Raw genomic sequence first — 10,413 nt, forward strand, 5'->3', positions numbered from 1 at the left:
ACAATAATAGGACATAAGGCTCTCGAAAGAAACCTTCAGTTAATAAAGGTAGCCCTCAGATACAGTGTGCTTTCCTAGAAAACAGTCCTTACCAATACTTTGCATAACACAAAGTCACTTCATTCATCAAGAAACGAAAGTTGAAAAAAATAGTGCACTTGTTTACATTTTTCATATAAATTTTCACAAGATTTTATTCCATATCCCAGAAGTTTTGATAGTGATCTGTGAATTCTCTAAAGCAAATTTCTTTGCCACAAACTCCCATGACATGGGGTTCTCTTTTACGCAATTTTACGTAGTTTTACCTATGAAACCAATAGAGTGCCACAAATTATCTAACACCATCCCTGTGTATTTCTTCAATATAAATGTCACTGTGCATCTGCTCCTACACAAATCGGTAGACTAAAAGAACAAAGCAAAGTAAAAATAACCTTCTCACAATGCAATGCCCTCTTGATACTGCATTTTATAGTTAACCAATGATATAGACATATAGAAAATGTAGGATACAGAGGGCCATTGATCCCATTGCATGCATGCCAATCCAAAAAAAATTCTGCCCATCCTGATCCCATTTTCCAGCACTTGACCCAAGGTTCTGCTGGTCACAGCTTTTCAAGTACACTTCCAAGTTTTTGTAAAATGTGATGACTGTCTCAATAATGACCACTCTTTCTGGCAGTATGTTCAAAGCATCTTAAATTCTCTTCCTAGACCTGTCAATTATACTTTAATCTTTACGTACCTATTTAAGTCTATGCCCCCCCCACCCCCAGTTTCTGATCCCTCCATTAAGGGGCAAGAGACCCCTTAATTTATCAAAATTCCATACATCTCAGTTAAGTCTCCCCTTTGGCTTTACTGTTCCAAAGAATTTAATCATATTTAACCAAACTGTTCATGGATCTAAAAACTTTTTGTCCTTTTAGCTCTCCTCTGCACCTTCACCAATGAGTTCATTATAAGTTCACTATAACTTGATGACCAGAATTGCATGGACTACTCACGCAGTTACCTAATTAGTATTATATACCAAATCTCCCTGCTCTCTGTGCCTTGGTTAGTAAAGGGAAAGTATTCAATGTGCCATTCTAACTTTGTGCTGCTATTTTAAGCATCAATGAGCATGCACGTCAGGATCTATTTGTTCCTCCCCACCAATCAATATCCTCCTATTAACTATGCATTTTCTTATCCCCACCAATCAATATCCTCCTATTAACTATGCATTTTCTTATCCAACTACATTAGATCTAATTTGGAGCTCCTTTCCGGGGAACGGGCTAAGACGGTAGCACGATATTAATACGCAGCAACCTCTCCAGACTCTGGATTGGTGATTGCCAAACATTATGTGGATTTTCTGGTGTAGTCTGTTTTGTCATATGCTTTTGTGATATCATTCTGGAGGAATGTTGTCTCATTTTTTAACTGCATTACATTTGTGGTTTCTACAAACCCCATTTCCAGAAAAGTTGGGATATTTTCCAAAATACAATAAAGACAAAAATCTGTGATATGTTAATTCATGTGAACCTTTATTTAATTGACAAAAGTACAAAGAAAAGATTTTCAATAGTCTTACTGACCAAGTTAATTGTATTTTGTAAATATACATAAATTTAGAATTTGATAGCTGCAACACACTCAACAAAAGTTAGGACAGAGTTAAAACAAGATTGAAAAGTGCACAGAATATTCAAGTAACACCGGTTTGGAAGGCTCCACATTAAGCAGGCTGATTGGTAGCAGGTGAGGTATCATGACTGGGTATAAAAGTAGCGTCCATCAAAGGCTCAGTCTTTGCAAGCAAGGATAGGTCGTGGCTCACCCCTTTGTGCCAAAATTCGTGACAGAATTATTAGTCAGTTCAAAAGGAACATTTCTCAACACACGATTGCAGAGCATTTAGGTATTTCAACATCTACAGTACATATTATTGTGAAAAGATTCAGAGAAATCAGAGACATCTCAGTGCGTAAAGGGCAAGGTCAGAAACCACTGTTGAATGCGCGTGATCTTCGAGCCCTCAGGCTGCACTGCCTAAGAAACCGTCATGCTACTGTGACAATTATAGCCACCTGGGCTCGGGAGTACTTTGGAAAACCATTGTCACTTAACACAGTCCGTCGCTGCATCCAGAAATGCAACTTGAAACTGTATTATGCAAGGAGGAAGCCATACATCAACTCTATGCAGAATCACCGGTGAGTTCTCTGGGCCCGAGCTCATCTCAGATGGACCGAAAGACTGTGGAACTGTGTGCTGTGGTCAAATAAGTCCACACTTCAGCTAGTTTTTGGAAAAAACAGGCGTCGAGTTCTCCGTGCCAAAGATGAAAACGACCATCCTGATTGTTATCAGCGAAAGGTGCAAAAGCCAGCATCTGTGATGGTATGGGGGTGCATCAGTGCCCACGGCATGGGTGAGTTGCATGTATGTGAAGGTAGCATTGACTCTGAGGCATATATTAGGATTTTAGAGAGACATATGTTGCCATCAAGGTGACGTCTCTTCCCGGGATGTCCATGCTTATTTCAGCAGGACAATGTCAGACCAAATTCTGCACGGGCTACAACAGCTCAGCTTTGTGGATACAGAGCACGTGTGCTTGACTGGCCTGCTGCCGGTCCAGATCTATCTCCTATTGAAAATATATGGCGCATCATGAAGAGGAGAATCAGACAATGGAGACCACGGACTGTTGAGCAGCTGAAGTCTTATATCAAGCAAGAATGAACAAAATTTTCAATTGCAAATCTACTACAATTAGTATCCTCAGTTCCAAAATGATTAAAAAGTGTTATTAAAAGGAAAGGTGATGTAACACAATGGTAAACATGCCTCTGTCCCAACTTTTGTTGAGTGTGTTGCAGCCATCAAATTCTAAATTACAAAATACAATTAAGTTGGTCAGTAAAACTATTGAAAATCTTTTCTTTGTATTTTTGTCAGTTAAATAAAGGTTCACGTGAATTAACATATCACAATTTTTTGTTTTTATTGCATTTTGGAAAATATCCCAACTTTTCTGGAAATGGGATTTGTAAATGACAATAAACTGAGTCTGAATCTGAATCTGAATTTCTTTGTATTAAATTCTATTTCACAATTTTACTGTATGATTGATCAGGCCATTGATAACTTTCTGGAATCTTCAACTTACCTTCTTACAACTACAGAGTATTTTTGTATCAGCTGCACAATCCTCTATCATGTACCCTACTTTTAGGACCAAGTCATTAATATGCTTTACATAAAACAAGGGATTGACTGCTGATTCCTAAGAACTAGTAGTCTACTACTTAGACAACACCCATCAACCATTAACCTTTGCTTCCTGCCAGTAAAGCAATGGAGGATCTAATTTCCTACTCTCACTTGAATTCCAGACGTTTTACTTTTTTGATCAGTCTACAACATGGGCGTTGAAATCCTTGGTTAATAATCTATATAGATTTAATCAAATTCACTGCCCTTATCAATATTCCCATTATCTTTGCAGTAAATGTCTATCAAATTAGGCAATCCTTTAATAAATCCATACTGATGCTCCCTGATTAATCTATGCCTCTCTTAGCTACAAGGTCATGGGATTTCTTGGAATCAATTTCAACCATGTATCCATTATCAAAATTAAACAAACACCCTCCCTTGACAATGTCACCCAACTTATGAAAACCCCCTGCAAACAAGTGTCAATTAGACTAGCATGCTGTATTTGCCAATTGTGGTGGGTCTTCAGGCATCATCTGCCAGGTGGAAATGGAACGAGGAACAAGGCACTTCCACGTGCTATCCCAACTGTCCCAACCAACCCCCATTTCAGCTGCAACAATTAGTTGTTAGATAAGGCATTGGACACGCTAGGGGCAGGAAACATGTTCCCGATTTTGAGGGAGTCCAGAACCGGAGGCCACAGTTTAAGAGTAAGGGGTAGGCCATTTAGAACAGAGTTCAGGAAAAACTTTTTCACTCAGAGAGTTGTGGATGTATGGAATGCTCTGCCTCAGAAAGGCAATGGAGGCCAATTCTCTGGATGCTTTCAAGGAAGAGTTAGCTAGAGCTCTTAAAGATAGCGGAGTCAAGGGACATGGGGAGAAGGCAGGAACTGGGTACTAATTGTGGATGATCAGCCATGATAACAGTGAATGGCGATGCTGGCTCGAAGAACCCAATGGCCTACTCCTGCACCTATCGTCTATAAGGCTGAGCAGAGCAGAGCGCGCTGAGCAGACTGAGGCAGTGATACAGGATGGTGTCTGTTCTTACTGTGCCTGCTATCTCTTCCATCACAGCTGCTTCTGTGATCCTCTCCCACACTCTTTATTGTTGATTTCTATTTATTGTTGTGCATTGTGCATTGTGAACAACTTTCAGGAATGCAATCCCGTCATAACCTGGGGACTGGCTGTACTCAGTTCACTTTCCTCTCTCTTTTGAAACAATACAACAGCAATCTTCCAAAACTCTGGCACCAATTCTGCAGCTGATGAGAGTGATATATTTTAGACACAGCCCCTTATATTTTCTCTCACTTCCTCAAATAGTCTAGATATATTTCATCTTGTTGAGCAATTGATCTTTAATTGATAGTCATTTTGACATGTACTTATTTACTTTTTTTTAAATCCCACACAATATCACAATTCCCCATCTTTAGCTAATACATCAGTTATTACATCTGCATTGTCCTCTTTATTTATGCAAACAGCTTCAGAATATTCATTACTGTGACACAGAACAAGACCATTTAGTCTATCAAGACCATGATGATTGACAATTGAGCAATCTCATTAGTTCAATTATTTCACTTCTCATTGGCCCTTTTGATTCTTTTGTCACTTCCATTGTTCTTTATGCACAGTACTGTGCAAAAGTCTTAGGCACATGTAAAAAAAATTCTGTAAACCGAAGATGTTTTAAGAAGTAATGAAAAGTTTCTAAATATCAAAAATTTACTCTAAAGAGCAAAATGGTAAAAAAAAAACTAAGTCAAATCAATATTTGGTGTGACCACTCTTTAAAACTGCATCAATTCTGTCATACAGTTTTTAAAGAAAATCGGCTGGTAGGTTGTTCCAAGATTCTTAGAGTACTTGCCACAGTTCTGCAGACTTTAGCTGTTTCGCTTGCTTCTGTCTCTCCATGTAATCCCAGTCAGCCTCGATGATGTTGAGAATAGGGCTCTGTGGAGGCCATACAATTATTGAAGAACTCCTTGTTTTCTTTTCACTGAAGATAATTCTTTATGACCTTGGTCATCTGCTTAGAGTCATTGTCCTGCTGCAGAATGAAGTTAGGACCAATCAGATCTTTCCCTGATGGAGGAGAATCTGCTTGTACTTCTCAGCATTGAAGATTCCATTAATTCCAACCAGTTCACCAACTATATTCGCAGAAATGCAGTCACAAACCTGCAGTGTTTCACTGTTGGCTGTAGACACTTATCCATGTAGCGCTCTCCAGTTTTTCTACAGACAAAGTGCCTCCTGTTTGAGCCAGAAACTTCAAATTTTGACTCTTCAGTCTAGAGCACTTGCTGCCATTGTTCAACACCCCAGTCCTTGTGTTTTTCTGCTTGGGTGAGTCTCTTGGGTTTGTTTCCACTTCAGAGGAATAGCTTTTTGGCAGCAACTTTTTCGTGAAGACCACTTCTGACAAGACTTCTCCAGACTGTAGAGAGGTGTAATTGGGTTCCAGTGGTTTCTGTGAATTCAGAGCACTGGACCTTCCAATTTAGAAAGGACATCAATTTGATACATCTCTTGTCTGCTGCACTAGGTTTCTGTGGCCAACCACTACATTCTAGTCCTCAACCTTGCCTGGTTTAAGTGCTTCTTTAGAAGAGTTTAAAAAGCACATCTTGAAACACCTGTCTGCTACAAAATTTCTGCTTGGAAGAGACCTTGCTGATGTAGGATGACCACCTTGTGTCTTGTTGCTTTGCTCACTCTTGCCATAGTGTAAGAATTGATTATTTGAAGGTTAAAATGTCATATCTGCCACACCTTCATCTTTTATTTTGGTTGTCCTTCACCCATTTTTATTCCTTCTACACCCATTTCTGTTACAGTTAATCGGTTTAGTTCATTCAACTCATTATGTCATTGATCATTAGCACCTGTTTGGTATCTTTGTTTAATCATACACTGGACTATATACCGACAAATTAATCAAGTTTCTCTCCCTACATTTTTATTTCTGTTTTGTTTTGCACTACTTATTTTAACTTAACTATTTAATAGACATACATATATTTACTGTAATTCAGGTTTTTTTTCTCTATATTTATTTATCATGTATTTCATTGTACTGCTGCTGTAAAGTTAACAAATTTCATGACATATGCTGGTGATATTAAACCTGATTCTGATGACTTAATGTGTTACTTTCTTTAATGAAATGCAAAAATTTCTCAGTATATTACTGTTTGGAGATGTAAAATTTGCTCTTTTCTACTGACACACTAATGCAGAAGACAAAAAATAAACATCTAAAACAAAAACAAAAAGGACCTCATACCTCCCCGCGTATATGATGCATAAACCTTTCCTGGGCTTCCAACTGGGTCCAAGTGTCGATTTTTAACTGGCAATTCAATGACAAGCTCTGCCACCTTCATCAGGGATAATGCCTAGACATGTCCTGTATGATGGTATGTATACTGAACTCCTGTCGTCCGTCCCTCCTAATTGATTAGTCTTCAACCAATCAGGTTTCCACTGTCCCACCATATTTAAAGTCAGATTCCAGTTCTTAGTTAGAGTGAGACATTTGTCTTTGTTGAAATTCCAGTCTTACTTCAATGGCTTTCTTCACCAGATGGTCCGAAAAGCCATTGGTACAACACAATAGTTCTGTGCCGCTGAATTCAATCCTGTGGTCATTGGCAGTAGCAGAACACTGCAAATACAATATCTCTGGGTAATTCAAATAGATATACCTCCTGTGCTCCTTGCTGCGGATTTCCACCTTTCACCCCCCCCCCCACCCCCCCCCCCCCCCCCCCCCCCGGCTGATATGCACTGCTCTGCATTCACAGGGAACTCTGTAAATGCCAGCCACCCTGAGTCCCGGGCCATCTTTGACCCACTGGGATTTGAGCTTCCTTATGGGTTTGTGGATGGTATTTATCCATTATTTCTTCAGGATCCCAGTGATCCTTCCGGAAGCCGTGGAAATATAGCCAAGTCTTTTCACCACGCACATTAAAAGTATATCCTCTGCTATTAGCCATTGCTGCTTTGGAATAAGGGCACCGGCTGTCCATTCTATCTATGCACCTTACAATCTTCTGCACCTCTTCAAGTCACCTCACATCCTCCTTTGCTCACTCAACCTTCCTCTAGGCTTTTTCTATTAAATTCTTGGTAGCTCCGGTGAGCTTTAAATGCTTTTTCTTGGCCTCATGTTCCTTGTAAGTAAGATGTAGCCCTACCTTTTTTTTTGCACTGGAAGCATGTTTATCCTAAGGATTTCCTCTTTAGAGTGAGGGAGGATGCAAGGCAACTTGACAGAGGTATATAAGATTATAAATTTTAAATAAGGTTCATGGCTCTATTTTAATGTCAGGTAGCCACTTCCAGTCCACTTTTCCTGAATCACTTCTTAGTCAGGCAAAATTACTCACCCCCAACTTAAAAATTTATTCTTTTTTTTTGCCACTGCTTATAACTATGCTAAATCTAACTGAGTTATGATCACATGACAGAAATGCTCAACTCATACTGCTGTGTATCCAGCTCATTCATTCCCAAAGGCTAAATTCGGAAATGCACATTTGCATCACAAAACAACATTCCCACATACCTTTCCTGAGCAAACTGCAACTGAATAAAAACAATTCCAAAGTTAGAAACCTTGTGCCCTCCATACCTTTTACACATATCAATTATTTTTGGTTGCTGAGAAAATTTAAGTAAAATGTAGATGAAATGTTCTGCATTTTTATTTAATGCAGACACTATGATCAGTAGCACAAATATATTCAGAATCAGATTATTTTTACTGACATATGACGTGATATTTCCCACTGTGGAGTGCCCTTGATACTTCTGCCAACTGGATCACATAGTTTTACTTCTAATTGACCCAATACCGTTGAGGTACGCCCATCTAAGTGGCGAGTAAGGACTGGATGTGACGATTATGTATGGTTGGTATGGTGAAATAGCTTGTCTCATATCCAATGTTCATACTCTGATCTCGCTTTGGAAATGGCAGCAACATCGTCATAAGCTTTGAGAAGAAAACTACTTTGCTGAGTTCCTCCACATTTGCAGTATCAATTTCAATCAATTTCATACTGTGAACACTGCCATCAATAAAGTTTTGCATAACTTAAAATACGAATATTTAAAACATTTTCTCATCTGGCCCTGATTGCAAGATACAAAGTCACACCACAGGTGCAGTTAGTTAAGTCTTCTGCGGAAATGAAAATATTACAGTGGGGCAAACAACTTCCAAACAAATAGAACCGAGTTCATCGCTGTATATCCCGCTTGCCTCCTCTTATAACTACCTGTCTATAATTGGTTGCGATGCTTGTTTTTAATTCCTCCCTCTCACCTTTAGGTGGGAAGCTGTGTAGACAGGGGTTGCTCACAAAAAGCTTTGCTTGCCACTGCCCATCGCGTCCTTCAGCCGTGCGGCTCGAGGCCTCTCGTTAGTCGCGGCCGTTGGGGCGCCGTTGCTTAGGAACCGGGAAGCTGAAGGCCGCGCCTGGAGCCTCGGTTGCGGAAGTGAGAGCTCCTTGGGCGCCGTTGCTTAGGAACCGGGAAGCTGAAAGCCTCGCCTGGAGCCTCGGTTGCGGAAGTGAGCGCTCCGAGGTTTCTCCACAGAACTCAAACTCGGCTCCAAAGCTATCCGTATTGGCTATCTCATATAACCAGATTCTGATATACTTATTTAGCCCATGTACATCGAAACATACAGTGAAATGAGCAGTTTGCGCCGAAACCAAAATATTTTGCCAATTAATACATTTTATTTTGGAACTTTTTGCTCGAATTATTAAGCTGTTGTTGCTTCATGCTGACAATCAATCGTAGGGACAAAAGGATAACTTCCTTAGGAGTTTACGAAGATTCGGCGTGACATCTAACACTTCAACTTGCACAACGTCAGTAAGACCAAAGCGCTAATTGCGGACGTCAGGAAGGGTAAAACGAGGGATCAGAAGTGGAAAGAGTGAGCAATTTCAAATCCCTGGGTGTTAATATCTCTAGGGATCTATCCTGGGCTCAACATATCGATGCACTTACAAAGAGGCAAGACAGCGGCTGTATTTCATTAGGAGTTTGAAGAGATTTGACACTCAAAAATGTCTACACATACTGCAAAGAGCATTCTAACTGGCTGCATCACCGGCTGGTATGGGGGTGTGGTGGGGGGGGGGCTACTGCACGGGATCGAAATAAGCTGCAGAGACAGGCAAAGTTAGTAATCTTCATCAAGGGCACTGGCTTCCCCAGCATCCGGGACATCTTCATGGAGCGATGCCTCAAAAACGCGGCATCCGTCATTACGGACCCTCACCACCCAGGTCACAGCTCCTTCTTATTGCTACCATCAGGAAGGAAGCAAACACTCAACGAATGAGGAAAACCTTCTCCACGTCTGCCATCCGATTTTTGAATGGACACTGAACCCATGAACACAACCTCACTACTTTTTTATTATGCTTGCACAGAAATATTTACTGTCATTTTCTGTTGCATTGTACTGCCGTCACAAAAACAACAAATTAATAACTTATGCTGGTGATATAAAATCTGATTCTGATTCTAGTTCTGAACTTCTATAGATGTGTGGAGGAGAGTATATAATAAGAAGAAGAAAAAGTAAATTATTGATCCCGATTGGGAAATTATTGACGGGCTGCATCACAAATTGGTATGGAAACACCAATGCCCTTGAACAGAAAATTCTACAAAAAGTAGTGGATACAGCCCAGATACAGGCAAAGCCCTTCCCACCATTGAACATATCTACATGAGGCATTGTCTTGGGAAAGCAGCATCCATCATCAGGGACCCCACCATCCAGAACATGCTCTCTTCCTGCTGCTGCTGTCAGGAAGAAGGTACAGGAACCTCAAGACTCACACCGCTAGAATCAAGAACAGTTATTATCCGTCATCCATCAGGCTCTCGAACCAAAAGGAATAACTTAACTCAATTTCACTTGCTCTATCATTGAAATGTTCCCACAACCCATAGATTCACTTTCAAGGACTTTTCATCTCATGTTCTTGATACTTATTGACAATTTATTTATTATTATTTCTTCACTTTTTGTATTTGCTGAGTTTGTTGTCTTTTCCACACTGAACACCCAAATTGGTGTGGTCTTTCATTGACTCTATAACGGTTATTATTCTATTATGGATTTATTGAGTAC

At 40.0% G+C, this 10,413-nt stretch overlaps 1 protein-coding gene across 1 annotated transcript in view; it reads right to left on the reverse strand.

Moving 5' to 3' along the window:
• Positions 1–8,811, reverse strand: part of ttc6 (tetratricopeptide repeat domain 6) — a 283,236-nt gene extending 274,425 nt beyond the window's left edge. The window contains exon 1 of the mRNA XM_059956588.1: positions 8,581–8,811. The gene's annotated coding sequence lies outside the window, so the exon portion shown is untranslated. The remainder of the gene's footprint in view (positions 1–8,580) is intronic.
• Between the last annotated feature and the right edge of the window lie 1,602 nt (positions 8,812–10,413).

The sequence above is a fragment of the Hypanus sabinus genome, chromosome 2, assembly GCF_030144855.1.
Source record: "Hypanus sabinus isolate sHypSab1 chromosome 2, sHypSab1.hap1, whole genome shotgun sequence".
NCBI lineage: Eukaryota > Metazoa > Chordata > Chondrichthyes > Myliobatiformes > Dasyatidae > Hypanus > Hypanus sabinus.